The following is an 11,743-nucleotide window of genomic DNA, read 5'->3' as shown; positions in this document are numbered from 1 at the left end:
TCACTTTTCCTTCGTATGATTGAATAGCGAAACGATCTGATAAGTTATCTCGATCTCGATAACATAAGCTGGCCGATGCATCGCAACCTCGTATTTTCGATACGATGTCACTTTGAAACAATTAGTTTGAGTTCCCAAATGATCGTAGTATACAACAACCGAGGTACCAGCGAATCGGAGTTCAGTTTTCTGCAGTTTTTTATTATTTAATTACTTAATCGTGACCAATATCCTTTTTCATTAACTCACTCGAATTTCACCAGACAAATCTTCCACAGCGTCCTCCTCCGCAACCAGCCCGCTGGGGAAAAATACTTCCACTAAAGCCATATAAAGCCATATTTCCACATTCAATTGAAAGCTTTTTTTCGAATCCTGAATATTTTGATAGTACTCAGACGCTACTTGGAATAACCCGTTTCCAATACCGGTAATTTCAACATCTAAAGAACGAATATCGTTGGGTAAATCCAGTTCTTGAAGTTTCATAGATTTTTTCCTGTCGATGTCGAAGGTGTGGAACTTGTTTGGCTTATGATGTATCCTAACTCGGTAGTCATTTCTGTGTGCTGACGTTCTTGCTGCAAATTTAGCAAGCGCTTTCAATCCAACGAATGTATCTTGGGTCCCCGGAAAGCCACCAAGTGCAAAGCGGTTTCTATTCAACCATCGCATAATAGAAGCACCATCAGGATACTTTTTATTAGCCACAAATGTTAGCAACGCATATCCAGCAATTTCAACATTAACTGGACGTTGATTCCAATACCGTTCAGCAAGGTTCCTGTCGAAAATTGAGATTTCCAAGAGCTTGTCGAAACACTCATGTCGTGCGTGGCGATTACCAAGCGTCAGAGCGTACGATACCAACGCTAGATCATATGCGTCAGTGATTCGATATAAATTGCTTTCCAAATATCTAAGCGAATTTGAAACAACTCGTTGATGTGTGTTGGCAATATCCTCATTTTCCAAAAAAGCAATCAAAACATAAGCTGTAAGAGCATAGTTGGTCGAGCGCAGCCCTCCCTGCATGTCTGCGTGTATAACGCGACCAACCTCATCGAATCTCCCCTCCTGAGTTTGGATACCAGCCAGCCAATGAAATGCAGCTTCAACTACCTTCTTATCGACGTCGATGTATTTATCAGCAATTTTGAATGACTTTGCTACGAACGCTGTGAGAAAAGTGCTACCTTTAGAATCTGAACCTCCCCAAACGCTGAAAGAACCATCCGCTCTTTTATCTTCAATTGATTTTGATAGCCGCTTTGTAAGAAATTTATCGCTTTAGATCGAACTTCTTCCGCCACTTTGCCAGTTTCAGAAAGGTAGTCTAGAACAACAATATTGGGTACAAATTTTATCATACTTTGATCGCCGCATCCGGTTGGAAGTCGAATCAGTGAATCCAAATTACTGATAGCTTTACCGAACAAGTCAGCTGAAACTATAGCAAAAGTTATATCTGGTTATCATTCACATTTGTTATTGAAGCAGGTAGTACACTCTATGTTTACTATGCTGGCATACATGGCTAAAACCCCATCGAGAGCAATAGACTCTATAGACCTAAATAAAGACCAGTGTACTACTCGCTTATTGAACCTTTCATTACCATCTACTGTGAACATAATTATAGCCGATCCCGCATCGATATTATACGGAATATTGACCGTAATGTGAAAGTTTTGTGTACCACGTTCGTCCAGTTCGATAAATCTGGGTTCATTTGTTTCGTAACGGCGACTTTCCGAGGTTATTCGCAGCATGCGCTCGGCTGCATCGGAAGCGAGTAAATTTGTCGCCTCAACTTTGATTGCTATTTCGCCAAGCTTTTTGGCTTTTATCATAAACGAAATTAGCTTTCCATTTGAAGTCGGCACTAGTACAGCTTTAGATCGGCGGGTTTCTAAAAAGATAGAAATTATGGAAAATTCATCCAACCTTAGCAAGTAATTTCAAAACATACTGTCATCGGAAGATTTTTCGACAAATTCGATTTCCTCGTTCTTGTTGAACAGTGTCACATCTGTGGCAAGCGAGTTCCCTAAAAAGTTAAAAATTGTCACCTGAATCAAAGTCACTTCGCCGCGCTTAATGGAGTATGGCAAGTTAAGAACAATATAAAATGGCTGTTTAACCACGAACGTTCGTGGTTGTTTAACGATTCCTAATCCTAGTGTGGGACTGAGCGCGAATCCCGTAGTTGTCCACGAGGTAATGGTATCAGGAACAGTATCGTTAAAACTGAGTCTATCATGTCTGCCATTCATGGTGTAATTTTTCCAAAGCCAGGCTTCCGGAAATACTGTCCTAATGTGTATAGCTTTCTGAACCATTTTTTTCACCATAGGTTTTCGACTCATTCGATCGATTTTATCACTGACATGTGCTACAAGAAAATAATCTTTAATTTTAGTATGTTGTTATATTTATAATGAAACATACCGTTATCTAGCTCAGCAGTTGTTCGCAGAAACAGTCCCATTGTCTAAAATTGGTAATAATGAATTACAAAGATTTCGTACCTTTACGTGGCTTACATTAAATGGATCGAATTCGTTGGGTTCCGTGCCGCCATATAGAGCTAATTCATTTAGCACATCTTTTTCTGTAAAATCGTGTCCAGAACGCCCCCACAGGAGTGCACTCTGATCGATAGCGGCAAAGGCAATGTAAGAATCTATAGCGGCTGCGACATCCACGTGGAAATCCTGACCGGGAATATACTGTTCTGTATCCAGGCTGAAGGAAAACTGTAATCAGAGTATTTCATTTCAAATGGTCACTACCAGTATGTTCAAAGACTTGAAATACTAACATTATTTTCGAACGATTCGAAGCTCAACTCCAGATCGTCGTAAATTAGGAACTGCTTAGTATAAAAAACGATAATTCGCGCCTCAGGTGCCATCTTAGGAGTTAATTTGAGCTGAAATTCAATTTTTTTCCTATTATAAACCAGTTCGTATCCAGATACGACCACGTTCCCTCTTGATATTACTACGTAAGAAAAATAGCTCAGTCTTTCCGTGCAGTCTATTTCAAAAACAGCCACAGTGTTTACACGAATCCTTAAAAAACGAAAACCCAATTTATTATTATTGACATGTTTTGCGTTCTTATACCGTTTTGAATCTAACTTAGAACAGTCTCAAACTTCGAACACTTTGAAATAAAAACCACATTATTACAGCTAGAGTAATCAAAAGTACCATTTCGTTTCTTGAAATGTCCTTTACCCAGTGATGTATAGCTCTTCACAGTAGGACCACTTATAAGGAACCAGCAGCCGTTGAAAAAAGTGATAGCCAGTGTTGAGACCGTGTGCATATCTATCTCTCAGTGATTACATTGAAGTGTTCTGAATTTGAATCAGAGCGGAGCTCTGAATTCTCGTCAATTTAATAAACAAAACATGTTTGAATCTATATAAATAGCACTCAATTGCTACAAAAATAAAATAACCAACATATTGAACCTTTTAGATCGAAGAGAAAACTCATTTTGGTTGATTTTTTAGTGCAAGAAGTTACATTATAGCTTAAGTGTTCGAAATTTGATGCAGTACGGTACATGTATTGCATTTTTATACATGTATTGCAGTAGAATGCTACAGACAACATGCCGAAGTAGTCCCGTACCGTACTTACTTTTGTTTAGGTTTCAACACTATCCTTATATATTGGTTACTTTTTGATTCAGCCCCGTCAATGGAATCGACAAACACATAATCATCTGTATGGTATTTAACCTGTAAAAAACAAATCATCGTTGACAACTTTTAAGACCGTACGGTACTTGCTATATTGCTTGCCTTGATATCTACTCTGTCAGCACCTTGTGGCGGTTCTAAGACTAATGGAACGCGACCTTTATGGATAATACCTTTCCTTGAAATTTGTTTATCTAATAATAATTTGTAATTCTACGTTAGTTCTATCAGGTGCGCGTTCACCATTATGTTTCGCTATTGTTAAATCTAAAGTATAAGGCAAACCAGGTCGAAATCGTAGTAGAGATTTTATCACTGAGAATCTGTACTGATATTCGTATACCGGAATTTCTTCCACAATATTCAATGTGCGATCTGCAATGAAACAAAGTTCATTAACTGATTAGGAAATGATGAACCCGCATAAATATTTACTTGTGAATGTCTCCTTTACTTCGACTTCAACATAAACAATCTAATGAGCCGAGTCCATATTAACTTCCAGTTCATTACGAAGAGCAAAATTTACAGTGGTTGCTCCGGAAATATGTTGCGTTTCGGACATGTCGGGTTTGGACATTTCTCCTTCTTCCAAGTATAAATCGACTCGAACTAATCCGTCGACAGGCATACCAAACGTATATTTCGCTTCTACGGTTACGCTAACTTTTCTATTTTCAATCAATAAAATTTCAGAAGGATATGCCTAAATAAAAAATTTCGGTAAGACATATTCGCGCACTTCAAACTGTTTCGTCACAGTCTGAGAAAAAAGTAGCACACTTAATATGAGGTTATAAAGTTCTTTATTCGATTATGAAACTTACCATGCCATCAGCTTTCACCGTCAACAAATATATTAAATACCAATATAGTTCACTTACGTGAAATTATGAAGACAAATTGAAAATGACAGCAGCGTTAGTCACCTTTTCGACCGCTAGGTGCGCCACTTCTGATTTTGTTCTACACGACATGCGAAATAGAGTAACTTTTGACAATAATATTACACTCAAAATATTTTTTACTACTTATTCATTTTCTGTCAGTTTTCATGATTTATGTGACAAACATAACATCTACGTGAAAATCACATGCATACTATGTTTTATCACGTAGTATCTAAGTGAACTTGGCAACGTCAAACAGAATGAACTCTCCGTGCGAAAATATACAAGAATCAAAATGGCGAAGCTGTTGTGTAATTCGGTCTCTGAACATAAAATTGATTTCATCGATGGCTTGCCAATGAGTGAGATTTAGGAAAAACCATAACTCGACATGGAATCTTTAGCTTGCAGATTTTGTACAGATTCAGTTCAAAGATCCAGGAGTTACCTGAACATAAACAGTAGCAGCTAACAGTAATTATAGACGGTGAATGTCTTGATATTTGTCAGTTTTTATGTCGTTCAATCCATTTTCGAATTGAAAATTTTGCATGCCCGTGCGATTTATCTAGCAACATATTTCAAAAAATTCTGAAATCTAATTTCTCTCTTAAGAATTTGGGAAACCACAATCGAAATTAATACGTTTTATAAAACGTAGTAGCTATCCGTTAATCAAATGCTTTTCACTTTGCCGGTAGTTAAATTCTACGTGAAAATCACATGAAACGCATATGTCTACTGAATAATAATCACAGGATAAATCATCTCACCAGATCATGATGAACTCAAATGACAATCACGTAAAATCTACGTGAAAATGGCAGTGGAAAATATTCACATAACTTTTCCGGTAATCATAACGTGAAAAATATTTTGAGTGTACCCTAATGGGTACACTGAAAAAAATTCACATTTTATTGTGAAGTGGACTCGGCCGAATATTTTATAATAATAAAGTTCGCCTATGCATAAGGCAATCCATGGGTGGTGTTCCACGGTTTGTACGTTTGTCGACCTCCGACAATACTTTGAGTTGTAAAATGGCGACTTCCGGTGACTGGGAAACTGCCGAAAATGACCAAATACCACCTAATATGGGTGTTTTTTTAACCAGAATGACGCTCAGAGGCCAGAAATTGTCTCGAAATGCCAGTTTGAAATCCAAGATGGCGACTTCCGGTTTTTGAAAAATCAGACAAAATTTTGAATTGTAAGATGGCGACTTCCAGTGATTGGAAAAAAGAGGAAAATGACCAAATACCACCAATATGGATGTTTCTTTAACTAGAATGACGCTCAGAGGCCAGAAATTGTCTCTGAATACCATTTTGAAATCCAAGATGGCGACTTCCGGTTTCTGAGAAACAGCGAGATATGACCAAATACCATCCAATATGGGTATTTCCGAAATCGTGATGATGCACTGAAAGCACAAATCGACCTCAGACAACATTTTGAGTAGTAAAATGGCGACTTTTGGTGACTGGAAAACTGCCGAAAATGACCCAAAAACAACCAAATATGGGTGTTTCTTTAACCAGAATGATGCTCAGAGGCCAGAAATTGTCTCCAAATGCCATTTTGAGTGGCAGTGGCAAAGACCAAATAACACTCATTATGGGTATTTCCGGGATTGTTATGATGCACTGAAGCTACAAATCGACCTCAGATAACATTATGAATTGTAAAATGACGACTTCCGGTGAATGGGAAACTGCCGAAAATAACCAAATAACACCCAATATGGGTATTTCTTCAACCGGCCGATTTCCATCCAATATGAGATGTTTCGATACCAGAATGATACACAGGAGCTAGAATCGACTACAGACAACATTTTGAATTCTAAGATGGTGACTTCCGGTTTCTGTAGAACAGCCGAAAATGACTAAATAACACCTATTATTGGTGTTTCTTAAACCAGAATGACGCTCAGGGGCCCAAAAAAAATAGCCTAAAGGGACCAAATACTACCCAATATGAGTGTTTCTTTAACCAGAATGATGCATGGAGCTAAAAATTGACCTCAGACACCATTTTGAATTGTAAGATGGCAACTTCTGGGAAACAGCCGAATACTACTGCATATGAATATTTCCGTAATCGAAATAATGTATAGAAGCCAAGCATTGACCCTGGACACCATATTGAATTCGAAGATGACCACTTTCAGTTTCTGGAAAACAATGAAAATAACTGAATACCACCCAATATGAGTGTTTTCGGAATAGAGGTGATGTACTAAAGGCAAAAGTCGAGGATGTTGTCATTCCGATAAAACCAATAATTTCAAACGATATAAACAAATCGCAAGAAATCAATTAATTTGGAATGTTGAAAATTATTGAATTAAACACAAAAATAGGCGGGACGAAGTTTGCCGGGTCAGCTAGTAAATACATAAATATGCTGGTTAAAGCAAAGCTGCAAGTGATGAATACGAAGATTAGAACTCGAGAGCGAAAAATTCGGAGGGATAAAAAAAAACAAAAAATACTTTCAACACGAAGAAAACTAAACATTAAATAATAGTTTTTGCATAACAGTTGTTATCACTAATTATGTTTGTTTTGTTGAATATCTTTTATATATAATATAATAAAGCTTTTAAACCAATTACAACATGATATGTATCCATACTTAAATTGTTAAATTGATAGAACATTCAAGTGTTATCTAAGCTAAAAGTTGCACAACAACCTTATACGACTATTGACAACCATTGTGCGGTTTCTCCTTTTATCTTTTTCACGAGGTAATTGAAATATTCATTTAATTGTACACTTCGTGGCCTGATTATTGAGCTTGAGCTTGACGGCCGCACATTTCGTAGTTGCTTCCCGTGATGGATCTGAGCTCGTGAAGTTACACAGGGAACCACGTATATAGCAACTTGGGATTAGTTTACCATTCACACGTCGTGGCCTGATTATTTGTATATTTCTTCTTCGTGCCTCGATAAGCTACATCTATTATATTATCAATATTTTACTCCCGGAATGGCGTTAGTTTTACATACAAACAATATACGCACGAAATCTGCAACATATTTTTTTCTGTGAAAGTATGAAATTCAGTCAACTAAATCTAAAATTGAGTAAATTCAGTTTCGTGTGTGAGAATGTCACACGCTCACAGAAATTCAACAACAATGCACAATGGTACAGTAAGGCAATGTAGGCGGACACGAGTTTTTCGATGCGATTTTGTGGTTTTAGAGTAAAATTTTTTTCTAAGAACTTGTTTCTTATATTTAGTCTATTTTTTATGAGCAAACGAAAATTGGGGTGGTCCTGAAATCGACTAAATGAAAAAACTAACTTTTTATTTGCATAAATAAATGTATACATTCATCGGCACAGTTGTAGATCAACTAATTTTAAGCAACTTTCGGTATTTCTTCACAATATTTATACAGTATTTGTTCTATCAAATGACCCAAAAAATATTATTTATGTTTGCCCTGAACGGAGACATCAATATATCAAAAGGGCCTATTTTCAAAATAGAAATAGTGAACTCTTCATCTGTATAATATATCGACAATGTTTTTTCGTCAAAATTGGCGTATTTTTGTAAAAGTTACCGAAGAAAACTTTGTTTTTAAATTTGAATTGAAAAAATAGAGCGAAAAGACTGTTTTTGGAAACCAAATTTCATGTCTTCAAACAAGTTTTTTTACAAAGTTACTTAGAATTAGTTGGTCTACAAGTTTGCCAAAGAATGTTTTATTTCGTTGATTTTAGGACCACCCTAATTTTCATTCGCACATGAATAGAGGACTATGTATAAGAAACAACTTTTTACAAAAACTATGGCTTTAAACCGCAAACCAAAATCGCAACGAAAAGCCTATGTCCGCCTAAATTGCCTTACTGTACTACTGTGCAATGAGTTTAGTTACCTTTTTCACCACAAGAGGGGGTGTTCCCTGTCTGTCTTCACGGGAATATATGGGAAAGTCGAGAGTGAACTATATTGTTATTTTAAGATATTTGCCGTCAATGTCCAATTCCCTAAAACCGGTGAAGATGCTAACTGTACGACTGACTCGAAGATACCATTGTACAGTTTAGCATACTTCCAGTGTCTAATTGAATTCTCATCCTTGTCAGTTAGCTCAATATCTACAGTTTTGTAATTGGTTACTGGTCGTGTGTCGGCATCTATTGCAACAACCCTGTACCTAAAAAGGTCTCCTGGTTTGTAGATTGGCTTATCGGTTTGAATAAATATTGAGGAGGTTTTTCCGTCATACAGTAACTCAACACTTTCACTATAACTGAAACTAAGGTCTACACTCTGGATCGATAATTTATATATACCATCTGGAATGGCCCCAACCTGCAAAATAAGGCAATTATGCTATTGTGTACATCACCGAAACTAGAAGAGAATTCAAATATAAAAACACTAACCTAAAATCCTACAACTCTTCCAGTTTTCCGATCAAGTCTTATTTTATTCGTTGTATTCGATATGGCAATATCGCTAGAGTCTTCCAATTTCAATTGTAAATATTAAAAATTAAAATTGATATTTTTTGACAATGAGTAACTCAAAGCTATTTTATATAAACTGTTTGGTCGTATAAATTTCGGACCGATAATGGATAATCTGAAAATTAATAAATCTCATATATAAAAATGGAACTCTGCAACTCAGTTTATCTTATTGATATTATTCCCTCTGTCTCTGAGGTGTACAGTAATCCCCACCATTTCACCTTTTCGCAAGAGCGGCTTCGGACCGTTACTCACCGTTCCGAACCGACTAATATGAACGGCTTTTTTTCCGTGTTGGGTATTTTCGTCACACACAGCGACCAATTTTTTGATATTTTGTGACATTATGAACGGCTTATAGTTCACAATGATTCACGAGCTTGACAGTTCGTGTTTTCTCGGTAAACTTCGGGTTCTCGCGAATCCATCAGTTCTGGTACGCTCAAAAAACCGTGGCTCTTTTTCGTGAGCCGTTCGTTCTTTCGCTCTTTCCTAAGAACCCGTTCATATGAACGGCTCGTGCAGCGATGCCAACCTTTTTTCAAGAAAAACTGGAGGAATTCAAAATAAAAAACTGGAGCAAACTGGATATATTAATTTGAAGTTTCTGTAAAAATTTGTTTGATTTTTGGTTCAAAAATGTTGCGTAAATAACAATTAGATACATATATGGCACCGTATTATTTCATGTAAACAAAAACCGTGAAAGAGACAATGCATTGCTGTTTTGATTTTTTACTGATGGAAATTATAGTCAGTAGATATGAAGCCTGGCTGGATAAAACTTGAACATTTTTTTTTAAATTGGAGATATTCAACCTTTAGCTGTTTTGCTGGTGTGCCCAAAAAAACTGCAGTTATCCAGGAAAAGCTGGAAGGTTGGGCCCGTGAGCCGTTCGCCCATCCCTACTTTGTCCTGAGCTGTTTTGCTTGCGAAGCGAATAGACGCGAATTGTTTTTTGATTCAGTAAACTTTTATTTGATATCTTTCTATATACGGTTGTTTACCGCGAGTTAGCGGTAAAGCAAAATGCTCCCGCAAATAATGAACAACACGTAGGAGGAATTATTCCTGGAGGTTGAAACAAATGGGGAAGCGGAAGAGATTGAAATCTCCCCAATCACTTCCCCTCTACCTAGCCCACTACCGAAAGCATCGGAGGCCACTACCGCAAGCATTTACCCGTAAGCTTACCCAGCGAAAGGTCCAGTTTTTGTCTTTTTTCGGCCCATAAAGAAGCCATTGAACATTATACAAATTGGCAACTGGCCTACTGTTTCGATAAGGCACGCTGCAGCAAATGCGGAGGCTACCCGAGCAGATAACCATAACAACATTATAACTCCTCAATAACATATTCAGCTATGAGAACTTATCGTGCTATTCGAAAGATATTCCGTGTTATTCGAAATATAAAGAAACCGCGCATCACTACGAGAAGAAAGAAACAGCATTCTCTCTCGGACAATTCGAGTGTCTACAGCGAAAACCTTTTTGATATTTTGCCTGATATTTTGTCTGAATTTAATATTTTCAAAAAGAAACTTTCAACGTTTGTTTTTGACGTTAAATTACCTATCAAATTGGTCGTAGAGGCGAATGCCGCTTATTAGCCGACTCAATAAAGGGTCGTGATCGTCTTGTTCAGTATTTAACTGACAAGATGTACAAATTTTTTACTTACGACACCAAGAACCCCAAGCCGTTCAAGGTTGCCTTGAATGGTCTCACCAACGATCGAACTGTTGATGAGATCAAAATTACTTTGACAGAATTACTTGGCATAGCCCCTACCCAAGTAATTCTAATGTAATAGGAAGTTTGGCGGAGATGAAAAGCATATCACCTAATGCCGTACTTGCCAACGATATGGCCATGGATCTAATTTCTGTAACATGGACCAAAAATGCTTTTTTTGTAGAAACTCGCACAAAAAGGACACATGACCTGTGAAAAAGAGTAAAAGTTTTCGGTGTGCCAATTGTAACGGCAACCATATGCCAAATTTTTACGAATGCCCTGTCCATTATTAAGGCAAGGCAGGGTAAACAAAATTCAATTTCCCAATCAAAACAAACTTCAAAACAAAATTCTCAAAGCGTACCACTAATACCGCCCAATTTTTTTACTCCCTTGCATACCCGTTTAACGTATGCACAGGTAACAGGTAGTTCGAAAATTATTTCGCCTAATGTAGGTAGATCGAAAATGACCGTTAATATGGGAGGTAAACAAAATACGGTAGAAAATAAAAAAAACATTGATTACCCCAGCTAATATTGCTACCGAAAATATTTTTATTAATGTAAACTTTCTTTTCTGCAAAAGGCAATGCTCGATCTTATGAATGCTATGTTACAGGCAAAATCCATGTTTGAAGCTATTCAAATTGGAACGAATTTTACAATTCAAATTATTTCTAATTTAAAATTTAGTAATGATTTTAAATAAAAAAATGAACATTTCAAATTGGAATGCTCGCACATTGAAGGCCAATGAGAATGAGCTTTTTATTTTTTTAACAGTAAATAATGTGCACATTGCAATTATTATTGAAACATTTTTGAAACCTAACATCAAATTAAAATATGATCCCAATTACGTGGTTCATAGATATGATAGGATT

The 11,743-nt window shown here is 36.8% G+C and overlaps 1 pseudogene; it reads right to left on the bottom strand.

Moving 5' to 3' along the window:
• LOC129728304 (thioester-containing protein 1 allele S3-like) lies at positions 1-8,841 on the bottom strand (annotated as a pseudogene).
• Between the last annotated feature and the right edge of the window lie 2,902 nt (positions 8,842-11,743).

Source organism: Wyeomyia smithii, chromosome 3 (assembly GCF_029784165.1).
Source record: "Wyeomyia smithii strain HCP4-BCI-WySm-NY-G18 chromosome 3, ASM2978416v1, whole genome shotgun sequence".
Taxonomy (NCBI): Eukaryota; Metazoa; Arthropoda; class Insecta; order Diptera; family Culicidae; genus Wyeomyia; species Wyeomyia smithii.
This window is presented reverse-complemented; position numbering and strand designations above follow the sequence as displayed.